Source organism: Ursus americanus, chromosome 2 (assembly GCF_024610735.1).
Source record: "Ursus americanus isolate L20-20 chromosome 2, mUrsAme1.1.p, whole genome shotgun sequence".
NCBI lineage: Eukaryota > Metazoa > Chordata > Mammalia > Carnivora > Ursidae > Ursus > Ursus americanus.
Window position 1 is genome coordinate 46,428,746 of NC_142128.1, and position 21,312 is coordinate 46,450,057.

General features: G+C 39.4%; 1 protein-coding gene and 1 pseudogene across 3 annotated transcripts in view; both read left to right on the forward strand.

The window, feature by feature from the left end:
• The window catches only part of ATF6 (activating transcription factor 6), a 198,598-nt gene that overhangs the window by 115,781 nt on the left and 61,505 nt on the right, over positions 1-21,312 (forward strand). The window lies entirely within an intron of this gene.
• On the forward strand, positions 1,703-18,656 carry LOC123783608 (proteasome activator complex subunit 3 pseudogene; annotated as a pseudogene).

Sequence of the window (21,312 nt, forward strand, 5' to 3'; positions counted from 1 at the left end):
TTGGGCTGCCAGCTCATCAGGGAGTCTGTCTCTCTCTTTCCCTCTGCCTCTCCCCCTCCCTTTGCCTCTCCCCCAGCTTGTGCTCTCTCTCAAATGAATAAATAAAATCTTAAAAAAAACAAATTAAATAATTTATTTTTCAACTGCTGGAAGTCCTGCCAAACAGCCCTGTTCAGGAATTGCCTTGTCCCCAGCTCAGGACAACTGTGAAGGCGCTTTCCTGGTTTCCCATGGGGTCAGCCGAGGCTCTGAGATTGCATCAGTGCCTAACTTCTCCCTCTGTTCTCATCCTTCTCACAGGACCTTTCTTGAGAACACTCCCTGATAAACCTCCTGTAAACAATCTCGGTCTGCTTCCTGGGGAGACCAACCTGTAACATCTTTGTCTTGTTGATACTTTCTTTTTTGTTCTAGATCTTGTGAAATTATGGTTTGCTAAAATCTTATGAATTCAAGGTCATTTCATCAGACATGTATTGAGCACCTGCTCCATGCCAGGCCTTGTGCCACATGCGATGGCAACAAATTAAGACTTGACCCATGTCCTAAAGAAGTTCATAGTCCAACTGAGGTGACAGTTACATTCAGAACTATACTGTAGCATCTTTAGAATAATCCTTTTTTGAACTAAACTTCAACAATTTAAGTATAAAATCAAAGGCATGCCCTGTGGTGTTGCAGAGAACAAAAGGAAAGTATCTCAGGGAAATGAAAATAAATGGAGTGAAATTTTAGAAGGTTATAGAATTTATATTTATGATTCTGGAATTCTTTAGGGAAAAGGTAGTTTTTTTCACTTTTTATTTTGAAACGAGTTCAAGCTTCAGAAAAGTTAAAACTAATACTGAACTCCCATACACCTTTATACAGATTCATGAATTTTTAACATTTCTCCACATGCTTTAACATTCTTTATACACATATACTTGCACACTGTTTTTGCGAACCATCTAAGAATAGGTTAAATACGTCGCGTCATTTTATCCCTTAATACTGTAGTGTGTATTTAAAAAAAAAGGATATTCACTTCTGTAACTACAATATAGTTATCAAATTCAGGATATTTGATACTTTAATCTTACAGTCCAGATTCAAATTGTTAATTATCCCAAAGAAGATGAGATTTAAGAAGAATCCTAGAATTTACCATTTGTAACTCAGACTAAAAATTGTATGAAGTAAGCCACAGAAGAGCTCAGAACTTTACTGACTTGATTTAAATACCATAGTGAAGGGGGAACTTCTGACTCCGTAAGGGGAAAGCGTGGATACGCCCAAGTTACCAGTAAAGGTGTGACTTCTGGCTCTCCAGAAGTGAGCCTTACTCTGGAGAGCTCATTTCTCGAGGTGCCTTTCAAAAGAGACTGTGTGTCCGGCTCCAGGGATTGTAGATTTCCTTGAGCTCCTTTGTAAAGTACATCGACTTGTTGTTGCTAGGTCTTCACGGTGCTTAAGTTTAACGAGGTTGTTTGGAGCCATCAGTCCTGCTCAGGCTTCTGGCCGAGAGGCCGGGAGGTGGTGTAGGGGGCCAGGTGCAGCTCGGGCGAGCTGGATCCACAGAGACGCCTCTCCCCACCCCGACTCGTGCAGGAAGCAGGGCCGCCTGGCTGGGGCGTCGCTGGGTGGGCGGGTTCCGCATGCGGCTCCCTTCTCCCCCGCACGGGCCGCTGGGATTCTGGGACGTCATTTCCGTTGTGGCTGGGCGTGGTCTGTTGGGAGTTGGCGGTGGCGGCGGAAGCCCAAGTCTACCCTGCGGCAGTGGGGGAAACCCCGGGTGTTGTCCGCGCCAACGCTCCGCTCCTCGCCCTTGGACGTCATGGCTTCGCCGCTGAAGCTGGAGCAGGACGTGCAGGGGAAGGTGGATTCATTTCGGGCCCGCATCGCGCAGGAGGCCGAGGATCTGGTGTCCACCTTCTTCCCTCAGAAGCTGTCGGAGCTGGATAGTCGGGTCCAGGAGCTCCGCCTGCAGGACCTGTCCAGAATTCGTTCGGTGCCGGCCCTGGAGCTCCCCGCCGTGCCCGACACCGCGGGAGACCGGCCCAACCGGGACCCGCCGCCTCTGCAGGCCCAGCCCTCGGTCAAAGTGCTGGCACTGCCAGGGGGCGAGGGACAGCTGCTGAGGAGCAACCAGCATCTGGTGGAGCTGATTGAGCGGGTAAAACCTGAGATCGAGCTGCTGAGAGAGAAATGCAACACGGTGCGGATGTGGGTGCAGTTGCTCATCCCGAAGGTGGAGGACGGCAACAACTTCGGAGTGTCTATCCAGGAGGACACCGTGGACCAGCTGTGGACAGTGGAGAGCACCGCAGCCTCCTACCTGCGCCGCTTCTCCACCTACTACAACACCAGGGCCAAGTTGGTGTCCAAGATAGTGAAGTACCCCCAGGTGGAAGATTATCGCCGCACTGTAGCCGAGGTCGACGAGAACGAGTATCTGAGTGTGCGCCAGATCCTGCTGCATGTGCGGAACCAGTACGCCACCTTGCACGACGTGATCCTCAAAAACATCGAGAAGATCAAAACCCCTCGGAGTACCAACACTGACAACCTCTACTGAGGACCTTTCTCCGCCCCTCTTTCCTTCCGGAGGTGGCCGAACTGTGTAGGCAGCCAAAAGCGGTTATTAATGACTCTGCAGGCGATGGAGCGACTGGAAATGTGCGTTATGTTTAGTGACACTTTCATACAGCTTTAGCCTCACGCTGAATACTTTCGGTGTAGTTATTTGCTTTTTCTTTCGCCGAAAGGATGGGGACGGACCGCCTAGTAGAAGGTGGTAGGGTTGGCCAAGGAGAAGGACGGCTATTTTTAAAAGTAGTTTTGTAGATGAATGTTGGCCAAGGTTTCTTTTTTATGGCATTGGTGACATTGAATGGTTTTAGGGGTTACTCAAAGAAAAACCTAAAGTTTAAAAGAAAATTAAATGATATCTTTCCTAAGATTCTGCTATATGTTACTTTGTTCAAACCTCAGAAATCCTCCTTTTACCACCATCATTTGTTTCTTGCAAGAAAAGGAGTTTAAAGGGATGTGTCTTAGGTCATTGTATGTCTCCGGTTTGGCAGATTGAAATAAAACTTGGTTTTAACATTTTTTGATGTACTAAGTGTGCTTATCTGAATGGTCATCTTCAGATGTATAGGATTTCTGTCTTCATTTGGACTCATACTCTTGATATTTTTCAGCTCTGATGTGTAAGAAAAATGAGCATGTAAAGAGTAACAGATCTTCATTGTTCTAAAGAAATGGGCAGCCATACCTCCCTTAGAATGAAGAGGAACCTGTGAAAACCTCTTCCTTGCACAACTTTCTACCATCTCCGCATCTTTGGGTTTCCTTTCACACAGCTTAGAATTTCATCTGTGTATTCATTTATCTCATAAGTTCCTGCTAAATCCTTTAAGCTTTGTATCACCTTTTTTTCTCGATTGAATTTCATCTCCCTTCCTTTTGTCTCAAGGTATTTCTTACGACCTCTCTTTTGAATTTGTCTCACATTATATGAATTACTGTTAAATTTAAAGACTCTAAAATGTGACTTTGAGTTTTTTCCTCCTGCTTTTGCTGCCTGGTTGAGAGGAAAACATTATCTTTTCAGCGATGTTCTGTACTGTTGATATTTTTCCAGTCCAGCCTTTCCAGATTTGAGTTGCAGGTAAAGTGAATTATTGCACTCTGAGTCACCTCACGCATTAGAGGGAATTTCCTGCTTCTGATGTGATGAATCCTTTGTCCATCATGGCTTTTGTTCAGAATTTTATATTTTCTGGTAATAAATATACTTTAGTCAGCTGAAGTATGTCTATTCAGAACACCTTTTGTAGTATTAATATTATTCGAGGATCTTCATCACTCAGAAACACCACGTGTGGAAGTTATGTAATAGCACATTTAGAAAAAGCACGAGTGGGAATTATTTTTGATATTTTTATATACAGGAATGAGATTATTTCTGTGCACAATGGATAGCTTGGTCTCTTTTTCCCATTCAACTAACAACTTGTGCCCTGAATCCTCATAATATTTTTGAAACTATATGCATACGTAAGTTATGATCTTAATCTTAATATTTTGTAGTAATACTTTCACGCAGCAAATTATTTCTCAAATGAGTTTTTGGTGGGAAAATTATGAGGGACTAAATTCATTTTTTGTGAGAGATGAAAATGTATTTCCCATTGAAATTTCTTTACTACATAAGATCCTCTGAAACGAGGTGACCGTATAAAAGAGTCCGGTATCTGTTTTAAAACGTATTTGTAATTCAACCTTTTTTCTTTTTTTTAAATAATATCTTTGTAAGGATATACTTCTTGCTATAAATGCAGTTACATTCTGAACTTGTTATGGATAAGGTCAAAACATGAATAATTTCATTTTTTCTTTCCCCATTTAATGAGTGAAATCACTTCTGAAATGAGACTTTTTCTTCAGTAGTTTCTCTTCAAATGTGTTTTGGTTGCCAAGGGTGCAAACCAGCGTGAACCTTTATGTACAGACTTCACTCTACATGCTGTTACAAAACATTTCCTATTTATCAGCAAGAATTGTTTAAAATGTAACACAGAGATGTTTTCTTTTGCATGTTTCTTAGATGAGATATATTTCTGAGTTTGAACTATACCACGTTATTTATGGTGGGTAGTTTTTTGTTTTTCTAAGGTGGTAGGGATACCCATTAGGTTTTCCTGAGGTTGGTGTCACTGTCTATCACATGATTCCTGGCATCTTTTTGCTTTCATTTTCCTTATCTGTTTCACCTGAAGAAGTGAAAAGACATTTCTCCATGAGGAAAGTGAGTTAGGACATAAAATTCTGTTGCAGTCACCTTTGATTTTTAAAATTTTATTTATAGTTTTATCTAGAAAATGCACCTTGGGCCTGTTCTTACAGAATATTTTTCTATTCTTTTTTTTTTTTTTTTAAGATTTTATTTATTTATTTGACTGAGAGAGAGGCAGCCAGCGAGAGAGGGAACACAAGCAGGGGGAGCGGAAGAGGAAGAAGCAGGCTCCCAGCGGAGGAGCCTGATGCGGGACTCGATCCCAGGACCCTGGGATCACGCCCTGTGCCAAAGGCAGACGCTTAACGACTGAGCCACCCAGGCGCCCCGAATATTTTTCTATTCTAACCTATATAGATTAGAAAGATTTGTAAACCGGTTTAGTAGAAACTTTATTTTCAAAGTAAACTGAAAAGTGATACCGAGGTAAAACAAGTTTATTCTTTCGTTGAACTTCTGAAAAGACTGTCTTTCAAATCTGACTTTAAAGAGCAGCAGCAGCAGCAACAACAAAAGAAATGGTGCGATTGAAAAACCTGTTTGCATTTGGCACGTCCCCTCAAGAGTTCTCTTTATTTCCCTTGTAAGGTGGTGTATCCGAATCACGAAAGTGCCAGGAACCTACATCAGTTCATACAATTTGGCAGGCATTTAATTGCACACAAGTTAGTAATGGAAGATGTAAGGGAAGTCCAAACTTGCTTCGTTTTTAAGCATAGTTAATCTTCTAAGGTTTAAAATATCTGTTGCATGCATGATATAACTATCATCTTTTGCTTGTTCCTTCTACTCTGAAGCTGTCAAACCGCCACATTGAAACAGATTGTCTCTAACACCCAGGCATGCCTTTTACTAAGAAAATAGGCTTGTTCTTTGTAGTGAAGCGTTTTTGGTATTTGCATTTCCCCCCGTTCTAACAATGTATGAAACCAAACTGGATCTAGAATGCTTTTATAAAGCCCTTTCTGCAAAAATTAGACCCTTTGTGATTTTCCCCTTTCTCGCAAATGGTTGCAAAAGCTCTTAAAATAATAGACTTATTTTAGTTTGATATATATTATTTGCTTACTAGTACTTACAGCTCCATTTTTGTTCCTTTTAAAAAGACTGCTGAATTGAGAAAGCATGTTTTGATGTTTTAGTCTTAAAAAATAGTTTTAAAAACTTACTTGGGTTTAAATAATTTTAGTTTTAAATTCCTTTTGTAATTTGTGAAAGCTACTAACTCAAATTTAATTGGAAACTTGGAAATTGGTAGATCTGGCTTTTAGAAATGAATGAAAATACCTTTCTTAAATCATATAAATGATGTAGAAGAGGCTTAATTTTAAAGTTCTTGAACTTGGAGCTTAGAGGGTTTTTAAAAAATTACTGAATTGTTTATAAATTCCTGGGTTGTTCAAGGAAACAATTTTTATAGTTTTTATGAAGTTTTCACGTGTCTACAGAATTCTTACCAAATGGCCTTACCATTAATAGATAACTGTGTGATCAGTTTTAAAGTTTAAAAGAACTATCTTCATGCTTAGAAATTTGGAAAAATAAACGGAGAAATTAACCATAACCCTCTAGGTTAAAATTACTGAAATGTGTATGTAGGTTTCATGTATTTTAAAGAATACTTAAGTGTTTTTAAATCATTGCAAATTCATTATGCATATTTCTGTAGAGGATAAGCATTTGTATTTAAACCCAATCTTACCAATATTATAATTTCATTTGATACTCCAGATTCAGATAGCAACAGATAACCCCCTTTCATTCTGTTTTTCAGGGATCCCTAAAGCTCTGTCACTAAGTGTGAGAATATTTGTCTGAATCAGGGATTTTGATTAGAGTGTGGAAAATAGAGATTTGGTAGCCAGGAGGACATGTGCCGAGATGACTGGGAGAATGTCGAGGTATTTAGATTAGGATTTTACTCCGCTGTTGGGTTGGTGGGGCTCCATATGGCATTAGCAAAATAGCTGTAATTTATTATTTAGTGCTTATCCCCCCCCAAGAAAAGCATATTAATTACTTGTTTAAAATATGTATATGAGAAAGCAATTACATTATTTTATACTGATGAGATGAGTTATTCCTGCTTGCATGATTTGTTATGAGTAGGAGGGACTCCTACTTCCTCTGTCAACATTTAAACATTTCTGAAAGATCCTATTGTGCACTGACATCAAGGCATTTTTTAGAAATTACTGATCTGTTTGAAGAAAACAAAGGACTCAGTCAGTTAAGAAACAGGTGCTGGACCACCCTTGTTCTCTGCATTGGAACACTGTGCTGCTAGCTGCTAACACATGAGTATATGCCCCCACCTTGAACTGAAATTGTCCATGGGAAGCAGAATATACATTTAGAAGTTTCACGACTTAAGTTTTCATCAACAGTAATAGGTGCTTTATATTAAATGACCATACCTTTGTCTCTTGTTTTCTTTATTGTGCTAATAAGTCTTTTTTTAAAAGATTTTATTTATTTATTTGAGAGAAAGCATGCACCAGCAGGGGGAGGGGCAGAGGGGGAAGAAAAAGGACAAGCTGAGTCCATGCTGAGCATGGAGCCCAACGCCAGCCTTATCTTCTGACCCCAAAATCATGACCAGAGCCGAAATCAAGAGTTGGTCGCTGGTCAGTTGGTCGCTTAACCAACTGAGCCACCCAGGTGCTCCCTATTGTGCTGAGTCTTCAAGTTCCTAAAGGTCAGTTAGCAGAATTTTGTCAGCGAAGCTTAGTGAGCCCAGTCACTCACATTGAAAATGTCCGGGTAGTAAGCTAAATTTAATGAATTCTCACCTAGAGAATGTCAAGTGTTATTTTTACTCATTCATGAAAAGCTAGCAGGCACTGATGAACGGGAGGTGAACCTACAATCAGAATTTGGTTCCTTTCACAATTTGGCCGTTTGTTTTAGCTTTGTTATTTAAGCTATTACAAAGTTTTACAACCTTATGTTGGAAACTATAACATTTGCTTCAAATACTGTTGCTTTCCAAGTATAAAGCATTTTGAAATTGTTGAATATAGTTTTCAATTTGAATTTTTTGAAATTGAGAGATGTACTTTCACCCCTGTTAATTTTACAGATGGAGAAATTCAGACCCAGAGAGATATAGTTTCACAACTCATGTGACTAAACAAAGTCTAGAAGCCAAATCATCTTCCATTTCAGGCTAGCACTCTTTTCACTGCACTACACTATCTCCCTATTATCACTGAATGAGATTATGTTAAAAGAGAGTTCTTCTAGAAACATGCAAACTAGTAGCATTCCTCAAATTAACATGTTCTTATGATGTTGTTGTGTTAGTTATTCTGCAAAATTTAAGAGCAATTGAAATGTTTCTAAACCTGTAATATTTTTACTTAAAGATTGTGTAAAGAAAAAAAATTTAAATCTCTAAATTTATGTTAAATGTAATTTGTTTATTGGGAATATTAAGAATGATTATGATTCTTACTAAACAAAACCTAGCAGTCTCAGTAGCCCCAATTTCCTATCCTTCTGAAGAAGACTTATTCTATACCATCAGCAGTGCCTTTTGTGTTAGAGGATGGTGCTGTTAGAGCGTTTGGGGACAGACCAGGAGAAGTATGTTACAAGAGTTTGTTTTTTCACATGTATGGATTTCAAATTTCCTGCTGACCAACTCTGCCAACCCTAATCTTTACCACCAGAGAATTGCTAAGTGGAGTTGTTATGGTGTTACGGCTGCTGTTCCTGATAACCTACAGACTAAAGGTGGGGGGGAAGCAGAAGAGCTGTAGTGTTTTGTTGGGGAGGAAGCCCGAAAGGGCCATTTCCCAAAACAGGTTTATCCTCTAGCGCTGCCCTGTATTCAGTACAGTAGATACTCGTCTTCAGGTGAAACTGGACATTGAGACGTGTAAGTATTAAAAGGCACACGAGAGTTTGAAGACTTAGTATAAAGAAAAAGAGTAAACTGTCTTAGTTTTTATGTCGATTACATGTTAAATAATGATAATCTGGCTATACTGTGTTAAATAAAGTAGATTATTAAAATTTAACATGTTTCTTTTTACTTTTTAATTGTATACTAGAAAGTTTAAAGTTAAGTTACCTCTATGTATAAAGTTAGCACTCTATGAGAGCTAAGATTTCTAAGGTATTTGGGATGAGCCTTGAAGCTGAAACAGAACTTTCTACTGTGGTATATTATGGAGACATGGTATTTCATTAAGTGTGGACTTTTTGATTTTTAGTACAATTTTTATTAGTTTGCCATCCGGTTCATAATGTACAATTCAGTAAAAGCCATTCAGGGAGAGGCTAAACTTTGTGAACCAAGCCTCTTTGGACTCCAACTTGATTTTGGAACTTGGAATGCCTGAAGGAGTGGATGGCTAGGATGCCCCATAAACATGCCTTCTAAACAGCATGTCTGTTACCCAGACTTTTGGGGGAAAGCCTAGACTACTGGTAACCTGTATGGCTACGTCAGGGCTGCTTTGTATGCTTTAGAAACCAAAGAGATGGTAAGTTTGGCATCTTATTATAAAAATCGAGACACTTAAAAACTGTTTTTATGTGGGTGAAAGAATAATGTACCCCTGGTACCTACAGATACCTCCAGGAGAAGTCAGGCTGTCCCGCAAGGAGTAATGTTTGGACACTCAAATCCCCATAATTCCACTGAATTTCCATAGTATGGTTTCTTTATATTATTTTTATGTCTGTGTATATCCTCTGTAAGTTCCTTGAGAACAGTGAGGAGTTTTTTATTCACTCTTTTGGGGTTTTGCCTATAGTAAATTTCTAAAGTATTCTGAATTAAATTGAACTAAACCAAAACTAGTTCAAACTACAGAAAATTGTTTCTCCTTTTTCTCCTAAGACATGTGGTCGATAAATGAGGCACTTTGCTACAATTGAACATGTATGTGGATGTGTACCCAGAAATGTGTGACAACAGACTTAGGTATGAGGCACCTAAAAATTGGATTCAGAAGTAAACAGAGGCCAGTTTCTGGCTTCTAATTAAACTTTTTCATGTCACAATAATATGTATGTTTTAAAGTACTCCTGGCAGCTCTCCTTCGATTCTCCCAGTAATTTCTTTAAGCCTGTTCACCCGGCGACAGCTGCAAGTTATTCCAAACATCTGCACCAAATCCCCACTGAAAACAGCTCTCTCACCCCATTAACACACCAGTAATTCCTTATTACTTTTCTAGACACAAGTTATGGAGAAATAAGTCTAGTATATCAAAGAGGGAAGAATCCTGAAAATTGTTTCTCAGACTGTCTGTACTCACGTACATAACGCTTTACCTTCCAGATTTTTCTACTTAGAAAGTTAGTTTCTTTAGTGCTTGAACATTAATATAGTTTGTTAAATAGTTAAGAAGGAATTCTTTAGATTTTATTAAGTTTTATTTGCTAATGAATATAAAGACTTAAAACATTTTCATAAAAATTATTTCATGGGGCGGCTCAGTCGGTTAAGCGTCTGCCCTCGGCTTAGGTCCTGATCCCATCAGGCTCCCTGCTTGGCAGGCAGCCTGCTGCTCCCTCTCCCTGCTTGTGCTCTCTCTCTCCCTCTCTCTCTGTCTCTCTAATAAGAAATAAAATCTTTTAAAAAAATTCTGCCTAGAAAATAAATTTGAAATTTTTAGTATTATTCACAGTAGTGCTGTGTTAAATTAACTGAAACATACGTTTATATAAGAGACAGATTGATGTTTCTTTTAATGAATTAATGCCAGAATATCTTTTATTTTATTTATTCTCTTTGAAACTTCACGAATTTCTAACCTAAATTTACTCTGAAATTTTTAGCTATGCTGTGAGATTAATGGCTCATTTATTTTCTTAAAGATAAAATCTTGATCTCTTCTCAGTAACTTCAAGAGGCATTATGACTTTATTAAAACCTAAAATTGTACTGATCCATTGACTAACATATCCTGAGGATTTGTTGATCTGTCGTTTTGTTCAAGCGTATATGAAACTATTTCTATACATGTTTTTGGGATCACAGTATAATGCATTTACTAACTGATGTTTGGGAATATTTTTGTTGTGTAATCTTAGTAACATTGATACGATGTTTAGTACAAAATTAGAGTAGACAGACCACTATGTCAACTGCTCATACATTAGTCTTTTATATATATATTTAAATAAATAAATAAATAAATAAATAAATAAATAAATAAATAAATAAATATTTTAATTAAGTTAATTGTTCACCCAACGTGGGGCTTGAAATCACAACCCCAAGATCAAGAGTCACATACCCTACTGACTGAGCCAGCCGGGTGCCCCTGTTCTGTCCTATATTAATTAAACAAACATTACCCTAACCTATTATAAAACAAGTTTTCCTAGTTGTCATGCACATGAATTATATGTATGTACTTATGTAATTTTTAAAGCCAGTTAGTCTCGAATGACTAAGATGTATTCTTCAGTCTCAACCTTCCCCCCTCCCCAGTATACTTAAGTCTGTTTTAGGTGAGCCAAAAATTGGGTTTATATTCATGGTTTGGCAGTACTATTGTGGGTAGCAGACAGCGGCTGTGTTTTGCTTCTAGATTTGAACTTGCTCTTGGATCATTTTAAATAGCTAAGTTATATACTCACCTGAAGGTTGGTGGTGTAAAACTACGGTACAGGAATTTTAACTTTATTTTACATTGGTGAGATTTTTATATTTTATAGTCTGAGAGTTGTCAGGTCATACTCTGATCAGTCTTTGATTTTCTGCCCGTTAGTAGAGTCATACATGTATTTCATCCCACTTAACAATTCTCGATTCTCTTCAGGAAAAGGTATATCCTGGGAGCTGTGGAAATAAATAATAGATTCAGAGATTTATAAAACAATTTCCATAACCCATGACTTAAAACATGTAAGAATAATTACTAATATGTATGTAAGGCTGCCTATATCTGTTTTGACTTTAACACTTTAGTATGTGCCTATGTTAGAATTGTTTATGCAAGTGCATTTTGGGGTCCTGTCAATAATATTGAAATACTTCTCTATATTCATGTGAAATTACTTCAGTTTACCTTCATTTACAATCATCCCTAGTTCTTACTTTCATATAATTACCTGTCATTCGTATAAATTAGAGGCTATAAGGATTATCTGTGATGACCATTTTTCCCCAGTATATTTGGCATCATGGTCTTACATGATTCAGAGTGAGGTTGATGGTAGCGCCTGCTTCCTGATCACACACCAAAAAACACCCAGACGTACACAGGGAGAGAGCAGAAATTTCATATTATAGATAAACATGACCCGATAGATAGTATGTTTATGATGTTGTTGATGGATCTTGATTTCCTTTTATTTAGGGACATCCCAGAAACCTACCCGTGTAGTGGACAGCTTCCGGTACTCTTAGCAGTTTGATAAACTGCCTTTCATGAGTGAATTGTATTTTCCACTTTGAAGATCTCAGCGTCCTTTTCCTTGGTGATTTTAGGAACACTGATTTTGATTTGGTGATTGTTGGTATGTTGGGATAAAATTGTTGACAGAGCTGGGTCTAAACCCTAGCTGGGCCTCAGTTTTGTTTTAAATGAGGGCATAGACTCCCTGATCTGTAAGGGTTCTTCCTTCCCCATGACTCTGTGCTTTTGCTTAATATAATTTCTGTCATATTTTGGTTGACTTTTCGAATGTAATAGCAGAACTTCAAGAAAATCCCCTACATAAGACTTGACCAAACCTGAGATTTTAGGGATGGAAGGGAGATGATCATAAAACCTTCAAAGACGCAAATGTATGTTGAGTTATATGAGGTGAATAGGTATTCTCAGCACAGAATAATAAAGAGCAAGGGCATTCCAGACTCAGGGAACCTCACTGTAAAGTTAAGTATCCATGAAACAATGTGGTGGGAAAGAAAGGGAATAGTTTATTAGAATTCAGGGAATATTGTACAGGATAAGGTTGGAGAAGGAAGTTGGGCCCAGATTTTTCAGTTTATTAGCCATCGCCTCTTAGATAAATACATATTCTATATTTATATGCTTTTTGAGTATCACAGATATAACAAGAGCTGGGAAATAGAAGAACTTCAGGGAAATTTTAGACTGCTTTGGGTTACTTTATTTTAATTAACCTTTTAGCAGCCGTTTAGTATCTTTGCTTAATAATTGTGAGAATGTTGAAACTAAGGGAGGGTTAGAGTTAGGTGAATATCTTTACCTCCTTTTGTTATCTAGCATTCATTTCCTAGACACTTTGTTTTGTTTTTTTTTTTTTTAGATAGTACCTATTTGTTTTCCTAATCAATAAGCATTTATTTTGCTCTTTATAATTAGCCTAATATTCCAGTCAGCCATTTTACTTAGATTGTCATTCTACATGGCTTTTGAGCTCTGTGTTGGTAGGTGGATTTTCCATGATCTTCTCTGAAGTTAGAGCGCACAACCGTTTGATAGGTGTAAAGAGTGTATCTGTAGCCACATTTCCTAATAAAAGGAAATTCTGTTAAGAGCAAAGATCTAAAACTTAGAGAAAGAAATCCCCCTCCCCCTAAATACCTCTCTAAAATAAGAAGTATTATCTTATTCTTGCCTCTGGCCTCCCGTCTTTTCAGAGTCTTTGTTAATGAGAACACTCTTGTGTGTGACCTGGCATTCCAGGGCAGGGCTGAACACATCTCATTTCCTCTAGCTCCACCATTAATTACTCGTATCAGCACTTGTGTAGGTCTCACGCTGGAGAGTGAACTCCAGCTTAGATTCTTTTTCTTTTTTTAAGTTTTATTTTAATTCCAGTATAGGTTACATACAATGTTATAATAGTTTCATGTGTACCATATAGCGATTCAGCATTTCCATACGTTACCCGATGGTCATCACAAGCACACTCCTTAATCTCCATCACCTGTTCCTCCCATCCTCCCCACCCTCCTCCCCTCTGGCAACCATCAATTTGTTCTCTCTGAGTCTGTTTCTTTCTTTCTTTCTTTTTTTTTTTTTTTAAAGATTTTATTCATTTATTCGACAGAGATAGAGACAGCCAGCGAGAGAGGGAACACAGGGAGGGGGAGTGGGAGAGGAAGAAGCAGGCTCATAGCGGAGGAGCCTGATGTGGGGTTCGATCCCAGAATGCAGGGATCACGCCCTGAGCCGAAGGCAGATGCTTAACCGCTGTGCCACCCAGGCGCCCCTCTCTGAGTCTGTTTCTTGATCTCTCTCTTGCATTTTTTCCCCTTTGCTTGTTTTGTTTCTTAAAGTGCACGTATGAGTGAAATCATATGGTATTTGACTTTTCTCTGACTGACTTATTTAGCTTAGCATTATATTCTCTAGCTCCATTCATGTCATTGCAAATAGAAAGATTTCATTTTTTTTATGGCTGAATAATATATATACCACATCTTCTTTATCCATCAGTCTGTCGCTGGGCACTTGGGCTGCTTCCATATCTCGGCTGTTGTAGATAACGCTGCTACAAACACGGGTGCGTGTATCTCTTTGAATTAGTGTCTTGTATTCTTTGGGTAAATACACAGTAGTGCAATCCTGGATCATAAAGGTAGTTGTTTTTAACTTTTTGAGGTGTCTTCATATTGTTTTCCACAGTGGCTGCACCAGTGTGCATTCCTACCAGCAGTGCACGAGTGTTTCTTTTTCTCCACATCCTCACCAACACCTGTTGTTTCTTGTGTCAGATTTTAGCCCTTCTGACAGGTGTGAGGTAATATCTCATTGCAGTTGTGATGTGTATTTCCCTGATGATCAGTGATGTTGAGAATCTCTTCGTGTGTCTGTTGGCCATCTGGATGTCTTTTTTGGAGAAGTATCTGTTCATGTGTTCTGCCTGTTTTTTAATTGGATTATTCGGGTTTTGGGTGTTGAGTTTTATAAGTTCTTTAAATATTTTGGATACTAACCCTTTGTATGTCATTTACAAATATCTTCTCCCATTCCATATGTTGCCTTTTAGTTTTACTGCTTGTTTCCTTTACTGGGGCATTGTATTTTGATACAGTCTCGACAGTTTGTTTTTGCTTTTGTTTCCCTTGACTCAGGGGACATATCTAGAAAGAAGTTGATTCAACCAGTGTCAAAGGATTTTTATGGTTTCAGGTCTCACATTAAGGTCTTTAATACATTTTGAATTTATTTTTGTGTGTGATATGAGAAAGTCCGGTTTCATTCTTTTGCATGTTGCTGTCCAGTTTTCCCAAAACCATTTGTCGAAGAGACTGTCTTTTCCCCATTGGATATTCTTTCCTTCTTTGTCGAAGATTAATTGACCATATAATTGAGGGTTCATTTCTGGATTTTCTTTTCTGTTCATTGATCTATTTTCGTGCCAGTACCATACTGTTATGGTTACTGCGGCTTTGTAATATAACTTCAAGCCTGGAATCATGATGCGCCTCCAGCTTTGCTTTTCTTCTTCAGTATTGCTTTGGCTGTTCAGGGTCTTTTGTGGTTCCATACAAATCTTAGGATTGTTTGTTCTAGTTCTTTTTTTTTTTTAATTTTAATTTTTTTTAAATCATCTTTTAAAAAAGATTTAATTTATTTGAGAGAGAGCACAAGCAGCAGGAGAGGGAGAGGGAGAAGCAGTCTCCTCCCTGAGCAGGGAGTCCGATGTGGGCCTCGATCCCAGGACCCCAGGATTATGACCTGGGCCAAAGGCAGATGCTTAAACGACTGAGCCACCCATGTGCCCCTGTTGTAGTTCTATGAAAAATGCCGTTGCTATTTTGATAGGGATTGCATTAAATGTGTAGATTGCTTTGGGTAGTATAGACATTTTAACAATATTTGTTCTTCCAATCCATGGGATGTCTTTCCATTTCTTTGTGTCCTCTTCAATTTCTTTCACAGTGTTTTATAGTTTTCAGAGTACAGGTCTTTCAGCTCTTTGGTTAGGCTTATTCCTAGGTATCTTAATATTTTTGGTGTGGTTGTAAATGGGATTGTTTTCTTAATTTCTCTTTCTGCTGCTTCGATATTGGTGTGTAGAAATGCAACAGATTGCCGCACATTGATTTTGTATCCTGTGACTTTACTGAATTCATTCATCAGTTCTAGTAGTTTTTTTGATGGAGCCGCATAGATTTTATTACGTTGTTCTGAGTGTTTCCAAAGGTAAGTGGTGAGCAGTATCTTAAACTGATGGCTTCTGTTTCTTAGGGGGCATCTGCTTAGCAGCTGAACTCTGAGGAAGAGAGGAAATGATTTCCAGTTAGTGTGATTTCCTCCCGTTGTACTCCTCATCTTTCTTTCTTTCTTTCTTTCTTTCTTTCTTTCTTTCTTTCTTTCTTTCTTTCTTTCTTCATGTTATTGTTTCTGATGAGCATATTTTCGAGTTGGGTGCTCTGAACTTTCTTTTTCTTTTCTTAGAGATTTTATTTGTTTGAGAGAGAGAGAAGAGGAGCAGAGGGAGAGGGACAAACAGACTCCGTGCTCATATTCCAGGGGGAACAGCAAGTACAAAGGCCCTGAAGCAAGGACATGCTTGGTATTATGTGAGGAACGAGAAAGGAGGCTGTGGCAGCAGAAGCAGAATAAATAGGGGCAAGAACCATGGAAGATGATGTTAGAGAGTTAAGTAGCTGGGTTAAACATATCCAGCCTTAAAGGCCATTGAGGTTATCTTGATTTTACTCCGAGGCTGGAAGTCATTGGCACATTTCAGTATACATTTTAGCAGGATCCTTGTGGTTGCTGTCGTGAGGACAGTCTTGAAGGAAGAAAGAGCAGAAGCAGACAGACCATTGAGGCTGTTGTCATTATACAGACAGTAGTGATGGCTTGGACGGATGGTTCCACTCTGGATGTATTTGAAAGGCAGAATCGATAGGTTTCACTAATAGATTGTGTAGGGAGTACGAGAAGAATACTCCAGGATTTTTGGCCTGAGTGTCTGAGGAGAATGACATTGCCACTGAGATGGGAAACACCGGGAGAAGCACATTTAAGAGGTAGATCAGGAACTTCGTTCTGGATCTCTCAACTCTGAGAGATGCAGGTGAGTGTTTTGAGTAGGCAGTTGGTTGGATATAGGAGTCAAGGCCAAGGGTGTGAGATGGGCTAGAAATACAAATTTGGGAGTCATCAGCATGCAGATAATATTTAAAACCCTGAGACTAAATGAGATTACCAGGGAGTGAATACGGGTGTATGAGAAGAGCTAATATGGACTTACACTTGGGAATAAGAAAGGGGTATATTTAGTGTTGAAGGTAAGAAGAATGGAGGAGTCCATGATCATTCTAGGTTTCTATTTGGACAACTAAATAGAAATTGATGAAGTTAATTAAAATCGGAAACCCAGGAGGAAGATAAATCAGCTTAAGAAGCTGTAGAGTGTTCCAGTGGAAATATTTAGTAAGTGTTTGTAAGTATGGCTCTTCAGTTAAGGTTTGAGAGGTTTGAGTCTAACATATATTTCGAATTATGTAACTAGATGAAAATCCAAAAAGAAGAAAAAGATTTGCCTCTGAGAAACCCCAATATTTAATGTGTGATGTGGGTGGAAGAGAAGATAGCAAAAAGAGGAAAAAAAAAAAACCCTTGAGAGAAAATGAGAACTAAGAGTTGGAGGAGGAGCTGAGAGCGTCAGCAGCTGCGGGAGAAAGTAGGGTGAGCACTGGATAAAAGCAATGGGCCTGACAATTAGAGTCTTTATAAGGACAGTTGCAGTTAGAATGCTGGTGACAGAGCCAATTTTCATTACTTTAGGGATCAAATGGGAGATACGGGAATCCATTGACTTATGACTCAATCTGTTTTATTTAGCTAAAATAATGCCATGGGATTAATCTGATTAAAATTGGCCTTTTGGGGGAAATGTTAGGTCGGACACTGACCAGCAATATCAAATATGTCAGAAATGGAATTTCAGTATCATGCCAGGAATGGTTCTTGGTTGTAAACAACAGAAACGTACTATAACTTAAGTTAAAGCAGAAACTGCTTACATTACAGGAAAGGAATTTAATGGAAGGCTGTTTTTAGTTCACAAGACTCCATGCGAATACTGGCGAACTCAGCCCAGAACAATGATGGGAACCAAAGAAGGCCACACAGCCAAGAGCACAGTCACTGTCTCAGCTCAAGAAGTTGGGTTAGGACAGGTGTCACTGGCTTCCCCCACAGCCACTAGCCTCGCTGCCAGTGGCATGCTCCCATTGCTGCAGTGAATCTAAATCTGAATCTTTATTCACTGTTGCCCAAGACTTTGAGTTTTAGGGGAGTATCTGATTGGCCAGGCTTAGGTCACATGTCCGTGTCCTAGTTGCCGGAGAGCTGGGAGAGAAGTTATGTCTGTCCCCTTCAGGCTTCTGCAGTTAGACATTTTCCCCTCAAAAAAACCCACAAGTAGACAAGATATTCAAATGCTGGGCAGCGAAAACCAACAGCCAGTACTATAAAAACTAAGTACTAAATCTTAAAGGTTTAGGGAAACTAATTTCAAAGTCACATAACCAAAATGAAAATGATTTTGTGAACTCAGGCATGTACTCCATGGCTTACTTACTGATATTAAATATCAGGAGTATCAAATTAAAAACTTGGCTTTGATCTCTCCTGCTCTGTACCTTCTAGTATGTAGGCCCCTAAGTGTCCTCCTCTCTCCCCATATCTTCTCCGGACTCTGTAACATTGGGATTTATGATGGCAGGCTGGTCACACGCCCAGAAGAAAGTGGAGGCAACACTGCTGTACCTTGTGGTAGCACATTTCTAGGAGTGACATTGGTCTCAGACCTGGAGGGATGTCAGGAGTAGCTGTGACCCTGGGGGGAGGAAGTATGGTGGGAAAATACAGGCAGAAGAGCAAACCGGGTTGAGGAGTGGTGGGGAGGTGTTTGGGCCGCAACAGCTGCTGGGCGGCTGGGCCAGGCTGGGGGTTGGGAGGGCTGGGAGATATGGCAGTGGAGCGAAGCAGAGGAAGGCATGTGTTGTACAGTTAGCGGCTGCCCAAATTCTTCAAAAATTAGGCCTTTGAGAACTCTTTTTTTGTTGGATTTTTGTTTTGTTGCGTTGGGATTTGTTTTTGTTTTGGTACTAGGATTTAATTTTATTTTTAAAGGTGCTTCTCTGCCAGAAGACCATTATGAAGTCTCCACAGAAGAAAAGACCCTGTGTAATTTAAGTAGAACTGGACTTTTTTGCTTGTCCCCCCCTTTTTTAGGGTTAACTCTTTTTTTTTTAATTCAAATTCAGTTACTCTATCGCGTATTCCTAGTTTCAGAGGCAGAGGTCAGCGATTCATCAGTTGGATGTAACACGCAGTGCTCGTTCTATCACGTGCCCTCCTTAATGCCCGTCGCCTAGTCACCCCATCCCCCCACCCGCCTCCCCTCCAGCAACCTCAGCTTGCTCTTTTTCAAGAATCAGCTTTCCCTGATTTTGACATGGCGACAAATCTGTAAGAAATACAAATCGGGGTGCCTGGGTGGCTCAGTTGGTTAAGTGTCTGACTCGATATCAGCTCAGGTCTTGATCTCAGGATTGTGAGTTCAAGCCCCACATTGGGCTCCACGATGGGTGTTGAGCCTACTTTTAAAAAAATAAATACAAATCCCAAACCTCATAAACTTGGTAAGTAATGTAAGGCCTTTAATGACGTCTCTTGAAGATACCACACGGGGGATATTAAATAAAACAGCAGCAGTATCCTCTCGCCCCACCCCCACCTCCCACACACCAGAGTCACTGCCTCCTCTCTCTCCTCTATCTTCACACAGAGGCCACAGCTCAGGCTAGTCCTCTCTGTCCACCTCCTTTCCACTCTTCCAGCTTCAAGACCCTTCTTCCCTGCTAATAACTCATACCTTAAAAAAAAAAAAATTAGCTTCTTCCAACTCTCCTCTCCATCTGTAACCTCACCCCTACCATACATGCAATCCAGCAGCACTTGAAAAAAAATCCTTAGAAAAAGCAGAGATAGAGTAGAAACGCTGAATACTTGTGCTTCAATTATTTCCCCCCGTCTTTTAAATTAAAGAAAATTAAATGTGAGGGTATCTTGTTCTCTTGGTTGAATTTATAGAGAATTTCTCTGACAGTTGGCAGTAGTGTTTGTGAAACGGAAGAGGGAGAGATCATGGTGGAAAGAGGCCAGATCAGGAAGGGATCAGAGTATAAAGAGCTTTAATTTCTAGGCTCAGAATTTGGATGGGGAGTGAGTGCTTGTCATCGGCAGGGAAACAGTGGCTCTCAGCCACCAGGTGGGATGGAAGAACGCTGATCAACAGTGTCCGTGTCCCTGGTTGTGCTACGTGTTACATTTTCTGAAGGACTTCTCTGACCTCAAACTTTTTGGTCCTTTTTTTAAAAAATTACTGAATACTTAAAGTAATGCTTTTTACTTGCCTGTCACTCACTGTTCCAAGTGCTTTAAAGAATTATCTTGTTTAATCTTTATGAACAATCTGTACACTGTGTATTGTTACTGTCCTTGTTTTACTGATGAGAAAACCAGGGCACAGAGAGATCAAGGAACTTGCTCCAGATCCTACAGCTAGAAATGGGGGTGTCAGAGGCAGAATTCAAACCCCGGCAGTCTGGCTCCGGAGCCCAGTCTCCTCGTAGTCTCTGTCTGTGCCTTGCTGGCCAGTGCTTGTGAAAGCGGCATCCTCACGCTGTCTACATCAGAATTCCCAGAGATCCCTGCCAAATTTTGGCCCATCTCAGACTTACCTTATCAATTTTGTTAGGGGGTGGAGAACCTGGGTGTTTGCATTATGAAGACCTGTAGATGATTCTGATATGGATCCGTTGTTAAGAACTTCTGTTTCAAGACCTCTTACTGTCAATATGCTGACTTCTGAACTTGGCTTCCTTTGGCCATAAGATGAAATGCTTTCTGAATGGTAACTAATTATTACAGAACTTAAAATTGATACTGTGATCCCTTAGCATGCCTTTTGAGCCATCACTAGCTGAAATTTAGTTGAAATCCTTTCTTAAAGAATACTTGACCAAAGAGTGAAAACAGAATTTTCCTTCCTTTCCCACAAATGCATTGTATGCCAAACTTCACTTTAAAACTGAATGGAAACTGAGAACTTGCTGTTCTGTTTCTGATGAGAATGCAGAGAATGTGCTAGGTTCTGGAAAGTATACCGTTTGTGATATGAAGAGAGAACTCTCCTGAACTCTTTGGAACAAGTCTATAGAACAGCATACCTCCGTCCTTAGTGAGGATCGTAGCTGGCAATAAAGCTCAGCTTCCAATGTGGACCAAGTGTCCAGTTCGGCTGTCTTGCTAACCCAAGATCTCAAGAGAAAATCTGTCCACTAAAGGAGAAAAACCAGATTATTGCAGATTACATTTAAAAGAAACTTTAAGGGAGTTGTTTTTTTTTCCCCCCACGTGGTTGTTTGCCTTGTCGAGACCAGTCTTTCCTAAAATGCACTGTAGGGATATTTTATAGTCCTTTCTGTTTGTTTGTGTGAAACCAAGAGCAAAATTACTTTGGAGAAAAGATCAAGATCTTTAGTGGAGAGTGGAGGAATATCCAGACACAGAACCATGCAGGAAAGATAACTTTAGAAATATAAAGTAAGTAGG